This window comes from Cricetulus griseus, chromosome 3 (genome assembly GCF_003668045.3).
Source record: "Cricetulus griseus strain 17A/GY chromosome 3, alternate assembly CriGri-PICRH-1.0, whole genome shotgun sequence".
Taxonomy (NCBI): Eukaryota; Metazoa; Chordata; class Mammalia; order Rodentia; family Cricetidae; genus Cricetulus; species Cricetulus griseus.
Window position 1 is genome coordinate 280,754,113 of NC_048596.1, and position 15,754 is coordinate 280,769,866.

Consider the following 15,754-nt stretch of genomic DNA (forward strand, 5'->3'; position numbering starts at 1 on the left):
ATTTACAGCCCTGGAAAAGACCTCAAAGACAGCCTAGAGGTGTGTCTCCTGGGTGATTTTAAATCAGGTTGTCACGGACGAAAATTCACTACAGGCTCACATACCTAACTGACCTGGTAAACACTATGTGGCCAGGCTGCCTCAGACTTGCTACATTCTTCCCAGGACTTAGGCTCTCCAAGTGCTAGGATTATAGGTGACTAAAGGGCCATAATCTCTGTTTTGCTCCTTTGGGCAAACACACTGCAAATTTTCATTGTGTTGGGGACCGTGCCCCATGTGAACCCCCTTGGAGCCCTCCTCTACAAGCACCATGCTCTACTGCCTCTGTCTTCAGTTGCCAACAGACACACACCCTTTCCTTCTCCCCCGTAACTGCTAAAATATGCTCACCTTTCTCCCAGTATAACACTCACCTCATCACCAGCCTCCCCCTTGTCAGGAGCATCCCATTCTCTGGAGTCTGCATACTGCTTTAACCGGGATGAAGAAAGCGTGCCTCTAAACTCTGCACCCTCCTTTACCCCTCTGCTTTGCCTGCCAGCAATGGAAAACTCCAGGAACTTCTTCCATTCCCTGGCTTTCACTCCAGAATCACTGCCTCTTCCCTCTGTCGCCAATCCCCACCCTGTCTCCTTTTCAGTCTTACCAGAGTTGCTTCCTGTCCCATAACTGATGTTCTTTAGGGGACTCCATTCCCAGTGGAGTGATTTTTGAGGAGTTTTTTTTTTGGGGGGGGTGTTATTTGTTTGTTTATTTGGTTGGTTTGTTGGTTGGCTGGTTTAATGTGGGAAATATACAAGGGAATTTAATAGGGAAAAGCTTTACTTACAGAGGGACCTAGCCAGCTGGCATGGCATCAGTCTGAAGGCAAGCCAAAGATAAAAGCGAAAGAAGGGCCTGCCACGTGAGTGTCCCTCACTCTTAAACCTTCCCTACGTCACCCTGACTATGCCTTCGCAGGCGTGGTCAGGCACACCTGTAGCCAGCCCCTAAGCAGGCATGGCTACAGGTTCCCCTACAATTCCTCTTTTAGTCTAAAAGAGAATTAAAACTTAATAGTGTAAAGTATCCAAAATTAACAATCATAAAGGTGAAATATAAGAAGATACAACAATCTGCTTATGTCACATCCTTACTATCTATTTTAACTAAACCCTAAAGTCATCTGAAAGAGGTGTCCAAGCCTGAACACCTCCTTTCAATCCCAACCATAAATAATAGGAAGCTATCCCTAACTAGGTATATACACTATCCTAAGTGACAGCAATGGGGGAAAGGGGGTGTGGCATCCTCCAAGTTACTTCCTGCTGAAATGGCATGACGACATCCTTGTGGGGTCCTGTAGGAAGAAAATGTTAGTGTAGTGAAAGCCTTGAATGGATTGTATCCAGTCCATGTTAGATGGGATTCGCTTGATTGAAGATCTTGCTTGAAATCCTCAGCTTGATTGAAGTCAGTACCCAAAGCTCTGGCCGGAGTGTCAGTTGAAATGGAAAAAGTTGAGTCCAGTGCAGTCGAGGAGGTGTGGCCCATTTTCTTTCCAGGGTGTCCAGGGATTGCTGTCAGGCAGATCTCCATTAGCTGTGTGGGACTCAAACATAAATAGCAGAGAAATGTTTGCTTGTGTAAGTATGCATACTAGAAAAGGCAACCATGGGAGAATAACGATTAAGAGAGGATGTACACCTTGAAGGAAAGAGCCAAGAAAAGACAAAGAGAGTCCCCAAATTCTTCTCTCATTCTGTATTACATCAATTGGCTTCTTGATACAATACAGAAACTCTAAAGTTTAGTTAAACAACGTGCTTGGATTTTAGAGGAGGAAAGCCAAATCCACCTCTAAATCCAGCATTGGTTTAATTGAATAGTGACTAGGAAAATAAAGAGAAATAGAGTTCTTTGAGAGACAGCTGTAAAGTTTACCGTATGGCACGTTCCTTTTGTTTGATGGTTATAGCTACCTTCTCTTCTTAAGTATCTACCCATGCAGTGTCCTTTGACTTCTGGAGATGAGTTTTCCTGTGAAGATAAAAGCAAAACACTTTCCTTTCCTTTGGGAGGTTTCTATTTAGTTTATGAGATATACCTCAGTAAATACCTGTCACTTGTCCTTGTTGAGAGGTTTTTCTTTTTCAACTCAAATCTTGATCAACTTTGATGATCCAAAGTTTTTCTTCTCCTGTAGAAACCATTGCAAAACCCCTACCCCATCATAACACTTGTCCTGGTTTCCATACAGAGGTTAGTACATCTTTGAAGTATAAAGGCTGATTCAGTTCAGCAGTTTTCTCTGTAGTCCAGTGTCTTTCTGCAGCTGTTTGTCCTTTCTCATTGACATTAAGAAAGTTTAGTGTTAATAAGGCACTATGCAACCTATGTTTGGGGGGTTTAGTCTTCCAAGCCTGTCTATGGAGCATCTCCTTAAGCGTCCTATTAGATCTCAACCACTGCTTGTCCCGTAGGATTGTGTGGTAAACCAGTGACATGCTCTATGTTATAATATTTGAAAAACTGTTCCAATGTAGTGGAGACATATCCTGGAGCATTGTCAGTTTTTATTTGTGCAGGTATACCCATAACTGCCATCACCTCTAGCAGGTGTGTAATAACAGAGTCAGCTTTTTCAAAGTTAAGAGCAGTAGCCTATTGTAACCCTGAGAATGTGTCTATATATGATGCACATATTTCAAATTTCCAAATTCTGCAAAGTGAAAGACATCCATCTGCCAAACCTCATTTCTCCAAATGCCCTTAGGATTACAACTTGCTGGCAATGGAGTTTGATTATAAAAGGAACAAGTAGGACAGTTTCTCACTATCTCCTTGTCTTGTTGCCAAGTAATGGAGAAGTCCTTTTTCAAACCTTTGCTATTTACATGATGTTTCTTATGAAATTCTGAGGCTTCTAGCACACTTCCAATTAATAAACAATCAATCTCACCATTGCCTTGTGCTAGTGGGCCTGGCAGACCCGTATGGGATCTGATATGTGTGATGTATATAGGATTACTTCTGTTTCTGATTGTTTCCCATAATTGTATAAACAGAGAAGTTAATTCTGTATTATCAGGAACAAATTCTGCAGTCTCAATGTGTAACACAGCTTTCTCTGCATATTGAGAATCAGTAACTATATTAAGAGGCTCTGTGAAATCCATGAGTACCATGAGAATTGCATCTAATTCTGCCTTCTGTACAGATGTATATGGACTTTGAACTACTTTACTTACCTCACCTGCTTTATAACCTGCCTTACCTGATTTGTTGGCATCAGTGTAGAATGTAAGAACTCCAGAAATGGGAGTTTGTCTTACAATACGTGGAAGAATCCGAACTGTCTTTTTTATGAAGTTAATTCTGTCAGTTTTGGGATAATTTTTGCTAATCGTTCCCAAAAAGTCAGTAAGAACTATTTGCCAATATTCATTATCTTTCCATAAGGAGGAAAATTCCTCCTTAGTTAAAGGTACTATAATTTCTGCTGGATCTTTTCCAGTTAGTTGACAGAGTCTTAATTTGCCCTTTAGAATCAAATCAGAAATCTTTTCTATATATGTCTTTAACTTTTTATTCTGTTTATGTGGCAGAAACATCCACTCCAATATGGTATCTTCCCTCTGCATCAGAATCCCAGAAGGGTATTCTCTGGATGGTAAGATAACCAGAATACTGTCTAAATTAAGGTTTATCCAGTCTACATGTGCATCCAATATTCTGTTTTCTACCCATTGTAACTCTTTTTCTGCCTCAGTGGATAATATTCTGGGACTGTTTAGGTCCTTATTACCTTTAAGGGCCATTTTTAAATGCTTTATATCAGATCCTTCTAATCGTCTGTAATTGAGAAATTTCCCCTAATAATTTCTGAAGAGAGTTAAGAATTTGATAACGATTTCTCCTAATTTGTACCTTTTGAGGTCTGATTCTTTGTAAGTCTATCTTGTAACCTAAATAGTTAACAGAATCTCCTCTTTGTATCTTTTCTGGGGCAATCTGTAACCCCCAATGAGGCAAAACTTCCTTCACCATTTCAAACATATGTTCCAAAGTTTCCTTATTAGAATCTGATAAAAGAATTTCATCCATGTAATGATAAACAAGAGATTGTAAAAATTTCTTACGAATTATTTCCAAAGGTGGCTTTACAAAGTGCTGACACAAAGTAGGACTATTTAGCATTCCTTGTGGCAAAACCCTCCACTGATATCTCCTAACTGGCTGTGAATTATTAAGAGTTGGCACAGACGTTTGAAAGCTGTCGGGGGGACAGGGCGTGGTGAGGCACACCTGTAGCCAGCCTCTAACAGGCGTGGCTTACTGTTCCCTACAATTCCCCTTTTTGTCTACAGTAAGCCACGCCTGTTAGAGGCTGGCTACAGGTGTGCTTACTGTCCCCTACAGAAAGCCACAGAGGCACTACCCCTACCAAAGCTGGAGGCTCCTGCCACTCTGTTGCTGGCACAGCTGTCTTAGTCTGTTAGCTCGCAGGTGAATGCGGAGCTGTCCACTGATGTGTTCCTGGCTCCCTTATACCACAGACACTGGCAATGCCATCCCACCTGCATCTGCTCACCTCTTAGGGCAGAACCGGTTCCACATGCCCCTCCAGGGTGGGAAACTTCTCTTTGTCCCCTTCCTCCTCTCCTGGGAGCTCCACCCTCCCACCCTACTTCACGCCTTTCCTGGCAGCCCCATCCTCTCCTTCTCTCCTAGGACCCACCACTAGGGACTGCCCATGTTACCACAAAGTATTTCATCAGTAGACTCTTCTTTCCCTTGAGTCTACTATGTGTGTTTAGAAATTTTTCACCTGTGTGACACAACCCACAGCCTGTGAATTGCTTTTCTGTCCCTACCCTGCCTCTGCCTGCCTGCCCACCCCCCCACACACACACTGTGTAGTGCTGGGTTCAAACACAGGGCCTTATCCATGCTATGAAAACCTCCTTCCTTTGTGCCATCCCCACTCTGTCTCAATGCCACTGGGGAGCTCTCTCTTCACAATGTCTCAGACTCTGTCATCTCCCTTCAAATCCTCCAAAAGCTCCCCATCCGTCACCACCAGGAGAACCTCAGGCTCCTCTGTGTGAAACCCACAGGGCATCAGCTCTGTTCCCAGTCTGCTCACTTGCTGTCCTTTGTCCTATTCCAGCTACTGGGGTGTCTCCCAGACCATTCTGTGTGAGTCAGCTCAGGCCAGGGCGAGAAACCCAGAGCAGCAGCCTTGACAGCAGAAAGTTTGCTCTTTCACAGTAGAAGCCAGAATTCTAAGGCTCAGGTACCAACAGGTCCTTCTCTGTGGAAGAACTTCTCCCCAGCTTGCCTGTGCTCCTGCGATATTTTGTCTGTGTGTGTGGGTGGGGTGAGGGGCTGGCCTTTCTCTGAATGTTCAAATGTCTTCTCTGGAAGAGAGCATCAGTCAAATTAGGACTCAAACTGGTTGCTGCACTCTTGACCACCTTGAAGGGTTCTGTTCTCCGAACACAGTCCCATTCTTGCGTACTGGATGCTAATGCTTCAGCATACACACGTGAGGCACACAATCACACCCTCAGCCTCTGCCATCTGTCTAGCCAACTGTCCTGCCTTACCTCTCTGCCATTTTCCATATTGCCTCTACTTAGAAAGCCCTTCCCCTGCTGCATAATTCCACACTAATATGACTCAGCACAGACACTCTTGCTTTCGAAAAAAAGTATAATCCCTACCCTAATATAAACAGGTGTCCCTCCTCTCTACCTGTTACAGCCCCTTGTGATGGCCCTACGCACAATCTTACATGTTATTTGATAATTATCTTTATGCAGAGGGTAAGCCACATAAATGGACAGCATTTCGTCATTTCTGACCTTCAAAAGCAGAAGTTGTCTACACTCTCCATCCATCTTTCTCAAGTGACCCATAAGCCTTTGGCAACTCAGGACTGTGTCTGGCTTGTGTCCTTTTACTTCAGTTCACGGAGCTCAGTGAGTGGGTGTTGTAGATACAACCTCTGTCCCTAGGGGCCTTTGTAACTTATCTGGTGGGCTAAATCCATATTACAAGAGAATAAATGAATGCAGACTGTGTCCTCAAGAGGTACAGGAACTGAGAGCTCTCTCTGGGGAAGCATGCACAGGCTGAGTGGAGATGGCAGGACAGGAAGCACTGAGAATGAGGGGTGGAGAGAAGAAATTCCAGGTTTGAAATGGTAATTTCTAAGAGAATGGGCTTTTTGGCTGGAGGGGATAGTTCCATGAGGGATCTGGGAGGCCAAAGAAGGCCTGGGGAGGGCAGGCTGAGCAATGGCTCTGCAACGTTCCCTGGGACAGTACCCATGATGCTGAGCTACCTTAGCTTCCAAGAATGACATACTGCAAATGGAGTTTGGGGGAGATCATTACCCAGACATCAAGATAACACGTGATCAAAGAGACAGAGTCTAAAGGCCAGATGGGATTCGGTGGACATTTCAGGAGTGAAGACTAAGTTTATATTTGTTGGCCCAAGGCTCTGGTTGAGTGAGTCCCTAGCTTACCACTCTTCAGAACAGACAGAAATGTCAACCCAGCTTCAAGGACAGTGATGCAGTGTAATGCTCTCCCTGATTCCATGGAACCATTGATCCTTTAAAGGGACTGCTTGAATCCCCAGGCTTCATGATGTTAGTTAGGACTTGAGTGAAAGGGTAACAACAGCTGCCATTCTTGGCCAGCATGTGGCTGATCCTGAACCATCTAGAAGGATACCATCTGCTCCAGAGCTTATCAAGTCTTTGGGTCTCAACCCAGTATAGTGGCATAGGGTTTTCAGAAGGGCTGGAAGCCAGATTTCCTGGGTGTGAGTCTTGTCTTGCCACTTCTGTCTTCTCTGTAGACTTGAGGACTGCTTGCCATGCTAACCCCAGCCTACAGGCATATCGCAGGTTAGTAGCACTGTCCAGTTTCTACTGTGGAAGTAAATGCGAGGAAGAAAGGCAGTAAATACCTTCAAATCATTAAAACATGTAGATAGTGGTCTCCTAAGGCACCACCAGTGTGGCTGATGTGAGAGGGACAGTGAGGGTTTCTCAGGTCCAAGTTAATGCTTAGTGCATGTTAGATGCCGTCCTGCATGGCCGTAGCACCTGGTGCATGGTTGCCAAGTGTGGCAAAAGCAGAGGATGTGGCACTTTTGCCTCTTCTCTGTCTCCCCCCCCCGGGACGGGTAAGGGGTCTTGCTGCTATGTTCCTCTGGAAGTCCCTCCTTCACTTCCTGGTAAGCAGAACTAGCTGAAGTGTAAAAATGTAAAATTCCCTAAGAGTTGAGAGCATTTGTTTTTTTGTTTGTTTGTTTGTAAGTGCAAGAATGCCTGGTTACAAAATAAAAATGATAGGATTAAAGTGGGGAATCTGGAATTTGAACAAAGATGTTCAAACTAATGGCCTGAGATAAAGATGAAACTGGCAGCATTTCTGAGACTCATGGGAATCCCCCTGCCTTCCCAGAGCCCCTGGTCTGACTTCTGAAGAGGGGGCCACCCTTGTGTCCCCTCTGCTAGGCTTCACAGAGTTCTCTGACCTATACTCCTAGTCTTATCAGGCTCCTGAAAAGAAAGGAGTTTCTATCTCTGAGCTTCTGACTGCAGCTCTGGCCTGTGCCTTTCTGAAAGTGTCTGCCTCTGTCCTAGGATCCCTGCCCTTCGCCCTCCAGTCTCAGGCCTGCTCCCCATTGCCACACCCAGTTTGCCACATTTGGACCTCATGTATGAGCAGGCCAACTAGCCTCTGAAAAACGTTAGGGCTCTCAGCTTGCCCAGAACAACTGTCTGCCCTTTCCCTGTTCCAGAGACTAGCTGTGTCTCCCAGCTGCCTACTTGAATCCCATTTCCTTTGGGAGGCACTCTCTCTCTCTCCACTGGCACTCTTAAACAACAAAGGTGTGAGACATGCCATGCATAACTGAACTCAACCCCATGGTGTCTTCATTTTGGGGTAGGCACTCCCTGGTTAGTCTTCACTAAGGGATTTATGAAGGAGGGGCTAGAGCTCTGCAGGCCACTGGTTCTACGGCTATATAAGCGTTTTATTTTTGCAGTAGCACTTACTAGGTTTCTTTTGCTGTTGAGGCCATCAAGAAGTAAAGCAGTCCAGAGTCACTGCTTAGTTAGCCATAGTTCTTCTCTCCTACAAATGCAAATTCATAATGCTATGTATTTAGGAATACACACACACACCACCACCACCACCACCACCACCACCAACAACAACAACAACAACAACAACAAACAACAACAAAGAAAAGAAGTCATGAGTTTGAAAGACAGCAGGGAAAGGGTTATAAGAAAAGATGTAGAGGGAAGAAAGGAAAGGGGAGAATGACATCATTAAATTATAAGCTCAAAAAGTAAAATATTTGATTTTAATAGTTCACAATAGTCAAATCTCTGTGGTAAGATAAGCACTGCTAGTGTTTTCTTGTGAATAGTCAGGAAATAAATGTTATAAGTATATAGTCATATGGATGCCTGTATAGCACTAAGTATAATACTGTTAGCCTATGAGCTATTTCTCCAGAATCACTAATGTATCAGTCTGCGGTGATTTGCTCTTTGTGAACCCTCTGGAGGATCTCTCACGCTCTGCTGCTGGTCAGAGCAGACTCAGCACACATTGCATCCTTGTTTGTTCTCAGCCATTCAGAAGAGACCTTATCCAACCAGTACCTTCTCATGAACTCCTCGGTTGACTTGGTTTCACAAAGTACATGCTTACTCCCCATACCCCATTTCCTACTTTTAATATGTATTTTGGTCAGTAATTTTGATCCAGAAGTGACTAACAAAAACTGAGCAAGTATTCTACCAGGCGGCTGCAAAGGCATGGTGGGAGACAGGCTGCCACGTTCTATAATCTAATCTGATAGTCTCCCTTTGCCTGCTTCTCCAAGCCAGTGACTGGGGAGTAAAAGGAGACAAAAGGAAGACTGGATTTGGGGTCATCAGTGTGCCCAAGGTGTCAGCCAGGGCAGTAAGGTGCATCCAGGTGCCAGCCAGGGCAATAAGGCATGGAAGTGCAGTAAGGGGCACCCAGGGTGGGAATGAAAGGAAAGAAGAAAAGCTTAGTATTATATATGATATCTTCCTCTCCAGAGGAAATCCTAAGGAATTATCCCAAGAGTATTAGAGCAAATGAGCAAACTCAGTACAGAGGAGGTGGTAAGATGAAGGCACAAAACTTGGTTGTTCCTGTGTATTAGTTATGAGCAGTCTGAAGATAACATAGGAAAAATTCATTTATAATAACATCAAAGAAGTAGATTTAGGAATAAATTTGACAAAAGAAACACAGCACCTGAGAACCAGAAACTATAGTGTGCTGAGGAAGACATGAAAGTCCAGAATGTGTGGAAATGGCCCATCTATGCAATGTCTCAGAACAGCTGAGCTGCCTGGGCTTACTTGGCTTGTGGACCCAGCATGGTCTTCTCAAAATCTCAGCTGTCTCCTTGTAAATATAAACAAGGTGACCTTAAACTTCATGTGGAAGTACACAGGACCCTGGAGAACCAGAACAACCTTGAAGAGGGACGACAAAGTTGGAGAATTTATGCTTCTTGGTTTCAAAAGTTTCTACAAAGACACAGCAATTAAGACTTTATGGTACTGTCAAGAGATGGAATGTAGAGCAAGGGATCCTTGGGTGATGGCGGACTGCCATGGAGACACCAGAGTTTTCAGCAAGTGGACTGGCAATGCCTGTCCACGTGCAAAGGAAAGAAACCCACCTTACTATTCAAAAAATGTACAACAGGAAGTGCTAAAGCTACAAAATTATCAGGGAAAATACAATTATAAATGTTTATTACCTTGGACTAAGTGGTAGTTACCTAAATAGGATGACCAAAGTAAAAGCAATCTGAAGAGAAAAAACTGGTAAATTGAACATGTAACAATAAATCTTTCTGCCAGCCGCCTGAACCCCATTGTCATGTGGTCACCTGAAATAACACACAGAGTCTTATATTAGGTACAAATGCTGCTGGTCAATGACTAGGATTTCTTACCGCTAGCTCAGTCTTAATTATCAACTATAACTATTAATCTGTATATTTATAAACTTATCTCACTGAGGATGCTGATGGCACACATACATTCTTCTAAGGATCTCATGGCAGTAACTGTCCTTACTACATTTCCCAGAATCCTCCTCGACTTCTAGTCCCACCTGTCTTTCTGCCTCATTGGTCAAGCAGTGCTTTATTCAACAACCAATAAGATAAACATATACTCAGAAGGGCATCCCCCATTACAAGATTAAAAACCCCTGTTTCAAAGTTAAGAACCTGGGGCTGTGCTGTGGCTCAGTGGTAGAGAGCTTGCCTAGTCTGCACAAGGCCCAGGCTCAGTTCCCAGCAAGCAGACAGTATTGACAAATCACATACTCGATAAGAAGATGAAAACATATAACTGAGTATTAAAGAAAAAACCCAGCCCAACTGAAAAATGTGGGAATGTTTCTCCAAAGAGTATGTTCAACAGACAAATCACACAAAAGATGCTATAATTATTAAGCCATCAGAGAAATCAAGTCAACACCACAAGGCAGTGTCATTCTGTACTCATTAAGATCGGTGCAGGAGACAGACAGGATAACAAGTATTCATGAGGATTTGGAGAACTGGACTCCCCCAGACCCCCCAGTGAAGATGGCAGGCAGCTCCTAAGGACCCTGCAGTCCTGCTCTTGGGCATAAACCTAAGAGAAACAAAACAGTAAGCAAAAGCTTGTGCACGGATGTTTATGGCAGCTGTTCTAGTTCCCTTCCTTGATGCTTTGGCAAAATACTCTTGAGACAGGGTCTCTTTATGTAGCACTGGCTGTCGTGGAACACACCCTGTAGACCAGGCTGGCCTCGAACTCGGAGATCCACCTGCCTCTGCTTCCTTAGTGCTGGGATTAAAGGTGTGCACCACAACCAGCCAGCAGTAAAATACTCTTGACAAAGGCAGCTTAAGGTCATATGGGTCTGTTCTAACTAGGAACTCGAGTATAGTCCATCATGGCCGGGAAGTTAAAATAGCAGAACTGGAAGCACCCTAAATTGATAACCTCAGGTTATCTACAGTAAATTCAGCAGTACAGCATTCCAGCCAGTACCTCAGTTTAACATAATCTCCCACAGAGGTGCCCAGAGGCCCTTCTCCCTGGGCATTACAGCATCTGAACCATTTTACAGAGGCTTTGTTTACAGTGAAGTGAGGCAGGTTTGCCTGCTGGTGCAGTGAAGACTACCTCAAGTGAGTTCAAAGGGTAGAGTGCTAGACAACCACTAAGTACAGAAGTTTCTGGGTTGTTGTTCTGACCAACCAGAAGAATGAATTTCATAAACTGATATTGTAAAAGAATACTTGAGGAAAGGTTTTGTTTCACGAAGACAGCATTCAGAGCACTGCGGGCGTGGTGGGGGGGGGGAGGCATCCTGACTGGTTGCACTGGGAGCTCTTGCCTTGTGGCTAGTTACGCTTTGGTGGGCTAAGAGGAGCTGGACCACAGTCCCCATAAGGTGTCCGTGTGCCTCCATATCCTGGTCTGCAGGCTACAGTTTTGGCATACACATTCAGGACCAATGAAATAACAGATGATGCATAGCTTCCAGGTAGCCATGCAAAGAAAGCCATGAGAATACTGACCAGCACCCCTAAGCAAGCTGGCCTCTGGCCAAGACAGACTTCTAGATAAAGAGAATGTGTTAGATTCATGAATAATTAATAACTAATCAACAATAAGAAGGAATGAGTTATGGACACCTGCTAGAGCATGCCCCATGAACCTTTTAAACAGTATGCTGTGAAAGAAACCAGACGTAAAACCCTGCATGCTTATGAGTCCACTTGTGTGAATCATCTGAGCAAATCTACAGAGATACATAGACGAATGATATCAAAGGTTGAGTTACTGAAAAGGAATTGCCATTAACTATAAGATTTCTTTCTGGAGTGATAAAGAATACTCTAGAATTACGTATTGGTGATGGTTACACTACCATATGAATACCCTAAAAGCTACTCAATACTCCTTTTGTTTTAAGATTTATTTATTCATTCATTATTGTTCATTCATTCATTCATTGTATTGTGGGGTGCAGATGCATGGGTGTAGAGTCCAGAGGAAGCCATTGTTTGTCCTTTATTGTGCCCCACGTGTTTCTTTGAGGCAGAACCTCTCCCTGCACCTGGAGCTCATGTTTTCTGGTTTTTCTCAGCTAGGCTGGAAGACAAGAAGCCCCAGTTATCCTCCTGCCTCTCAGTTCTCAGAGCTGGGATTACAAATATGCAGAGAGGCCAGCTTGATACGTGGCTGCTGGGATCTAAACTCCAGTTCTCACTGAGTGCACAAGTGCTCTTCACTGTCAAGCCATCTCTCTAGCTCCTGGTTTTTGTTTTTTGAGTCAGGATTTCACTGTGCTGTTCAGGTGGCATGGAATTCATTCTGTAGCCCAGAATAGCCTCAGACTTGCAGCGATCCTCTTTCCTTGGCTTCTCTTGTGATGGTATTATAGGTATGAGCCACCATACCCAGCATGAACTACACTTTTTTTTTAAATGGTAAACTTTGTGAGTCCAAACATTCTTAAGGATTGATGGAAATCAGGGAACATTCTTTACTTGCACAACAACCCTGGATGCCAGTTGAGTTAACCAGTGATTGAGGAGGAGATAGAAAAGGAAATGAGGGCAGGAAGCACTGGGTGACCTTGGGCTGGATGAGACGCAGGAGCTGTTTCTGGTGTTGGATGCTCAGAATATCTGCAGAGGTCATTGGAATGAAAGCTGTCACTCCTGTATGAAAAAGCACAATGTGTCTTCTCATTTCCCTCCGATTGTAACCCTGGCTATTTTCCCAATTATTAATGCTCAGCAGCCCTTTGGAAATGCTGTGCATGCATGTGCTACAGGGTGTTTTGCCACCAGCCCTGAGCATTTGTCAATCGTTGGGTGTTTTGGTAATTTCTCTTTCCCTGGCAGTGCTGTGGCCAGGGTCTTAACACTGGATGTTTGTGGATAGCATGGGATGTTGATGGTCATAGCAGGTTGCAGCTGCCCCCGGTCCTGCCGTGCATCCTGGTGTGCGCCAGGCTGAAAATGAGGTGTGCCCCGCACCCCTACCTCCAATACCTCACGCTGAGGTGCACTGCCCTCCACCACAGGGAAACCTTGCTCTGCCCCTCCCAGCTCTGTTGGGGCCATCTGCTCTTCCTCGTATCAGGCTGGGGCCTTCCTGTCCTTCCTCTGACCTTATGCTGAGCTCTGTGTGCTGCTGGAGTTCAAGCCCTGCTCCTACCCTCCAAAATCAAGGGTCAGATAAATATGATGGTCTGAGTAGGTTATGGCTCTCTCTCTCTGTCTCTCTCTGTCTCTGTCTCTCTCTCTCTCTCTCTCTCTCTCTCTCTCTCTCTCTGCCTCTCTCACTCTGCCTCTCTCTCTCTGCCTCTCTCTTTTCCTCCCTCTCCCTCTCTCTCTTTCTCTCCCATACACACAATAATAAAAAACAATTTTTTAAATTATAAAAATTAGAGAATGCAGAAAACAAAAATGGAAGACTGTTTTGTACAACATGGAAAACAGATGAGTGACACAGCCCCGGGCCTGGCCAGGTTGTCTGGACTGACCTGCTGGGGCATCCCAGGGATCCACCTTTCTCTACTTCCCCAGCACCCATGTGGCGAGGGAGCGCACCACACTGGGATTGCCCCCCCCCTTAACATGTGTTCTGAGGCTTGAACTCAGGGCCACAGGCATTCCAGGCAAGCACTGTACCAATTGAACAATCTTCCCAGCCATGCTTTTATCTTTTGCAAAAATCTTAGACTTAAGTTTCCTGTGTCCCCACTCTTTAGCCTGTCCACAGTGACGTGCATAATGGCAGCCATGCCTTTCTGAGGTTTGTCTTGTCTGAGGAAGGTCCAGCTGGTATTCTCTGCGTGGATCAGAATGTGTCCTCATAACAAGAGTGGCTTTGTACAGGAGGAACGCTGGCTCAGCCGTCCTGGACACTGTAGCCCCCTGAAGTGCCGAGTCACTCTTGTCCCCTTTGCCTGTGTGTTGCTGTGTGTGTTCAGTGTGCATTGTGTTGGTATATTAGCAGATGTGTAGGCACCTGACCACACGTTTGCAGCTGCCTTCTCTGACCTCTACACCTTATGCATTAAGGCAGGATCTCCCTGTTGTGGCCAGTCTACCCAGCGTGTCCTTCGTCTCCACCTCCTGCCTGGCACTTGTGTCAGCACTGAGGTTCAGCCCATGTTCATGGTGAGCCGTCTCAACAGCCACTTTCTCTTGTTTTTTTTTTTGCTGACGAGGGAGCTCTGCTTCATGGGGCTGCACACGTCAGAGGCGGTGTTCCTAGCCAAATGCTTAACCTGCATGTGCATCCCCTGTTGGTTTTCATGGTGCCTGTGGAGTTCAGATGGTACCTGGAGGCCAGTTTCTTCTTGGACAGAGTCTCAACTTCCTCACTGTTGGGGTGTAAATGAAGCCCTGCTCCTCGTTGGGGTGGCAGGGGGCCAGTGAGCACACAGGCAGCTGGCAGCCGGTACTCACAAGCACGAGAGGGCATGCTGGCAGGTGATCTGCATGAGGTGGGCAGGGCAGACAGCACCAGACACCTCACTGTCTGAGCGCCTGGTCACAGCCTAGAAGAAGCAGGCCTTTCCTAAGGCGCCCCTTCCAAATACCTGCCTGGATGTTTCATGCAGGAAACATCCAGATGGCAGATGGCTTCTGTAAGAGTACAGGAAGGTGGGGCAGAGGGAAGGAAGGTCATGCTCACCTCAGCTGCCGTATTTGGTGCCAGGTACAACAGAAACCAAGAGCATTTGGGCCCCAGACGACCTTGGTAACTTGATCGTCCACATTCCACGCATGTCAGGTGAGGAGTGTGAGTGCAGTTTGCTTTTACGTAGTGGTTTCGGTTGAGTGAGCTTCATCATAGACTCACAGTGAGGAAACAAAAACGGTGTGTCTCTGGGTCTCTCCTGAGGATTTTGCACACCTGGGTGGGGGGCCTTCCTCTCGAGGAAGCGTGCAGTGCAGCCTGTGCCTGGGTTCTGATGGTCTACTGACCAGCTTTGAGTTCTTCTCTAGGCATCTGTGTCTTCAGCTCTAACGGGCATCCCTACAGCCCGGCCCTCATCAGGTCCTTGTGAGGGAGGAGGGCATCATGCAGAAGAGCATGGCAGAGCGAATGGCGCAGACACCCTGGCCCTCAGCTGGGCTGCGTTGCTGGTAGCACTTCCAGCTTTCCATCCATGGCGTGTGAGCGTGACTATAAAGGAAGTTGACCTCCACATGTGGTGCTGATGTCTCTCACACAAGCAGCAGCCAGAAGGCAGATAGTAGGGGCTACCATGAGTGAGACCTATGCCACGGAAAAAGGTTTACCTTGGCTTATTCCCTTCTACTCTCCAGACGCAGTGACTCGCTGTCTCGTGGTTGCAAGGTGGCTCGCACAGTTCCCTCTGTTATCTGTAAGAGGAGAGTGAGCGGGCAGAAGTGCCATAGTAGCCATAGCTTTCTGCTGTCAGAGAAGCAAAGCTTCCCCCAGCTCTGCCCCCAGCCACTGCCCTCCTCTCATGCCCCAGTCCTGTGTTTGTGGCAAACACACTTTCTGCACTGGTGTCCCCTGATCTGAGGGAAAAGTGGGTACTGTTTTATTTGCAGTCTTTTTCTTAACTCTTCCCCCCCCCTTTAGGGTTTCATTTATTTGATTGGGTTTTGTTGAAATAGACTCTCA

At 45.6% G+C, this 15,754-nt stretch overlaps 1 protein-coding gene across 16 annotated transcripts in view; it reads left to right on the forward strand.

Moving 5' to 3' along the window:
* The window catches only part of Aopep (aminopeptidase O (putative)), a 296,983-nt gene that overhangs the window by 170,661 nt on the left and 110,568 nt on the right, over positions 1–15,754 (forward strand). The gene's annotated exons all lie outside the window — the stretch shown is intronic.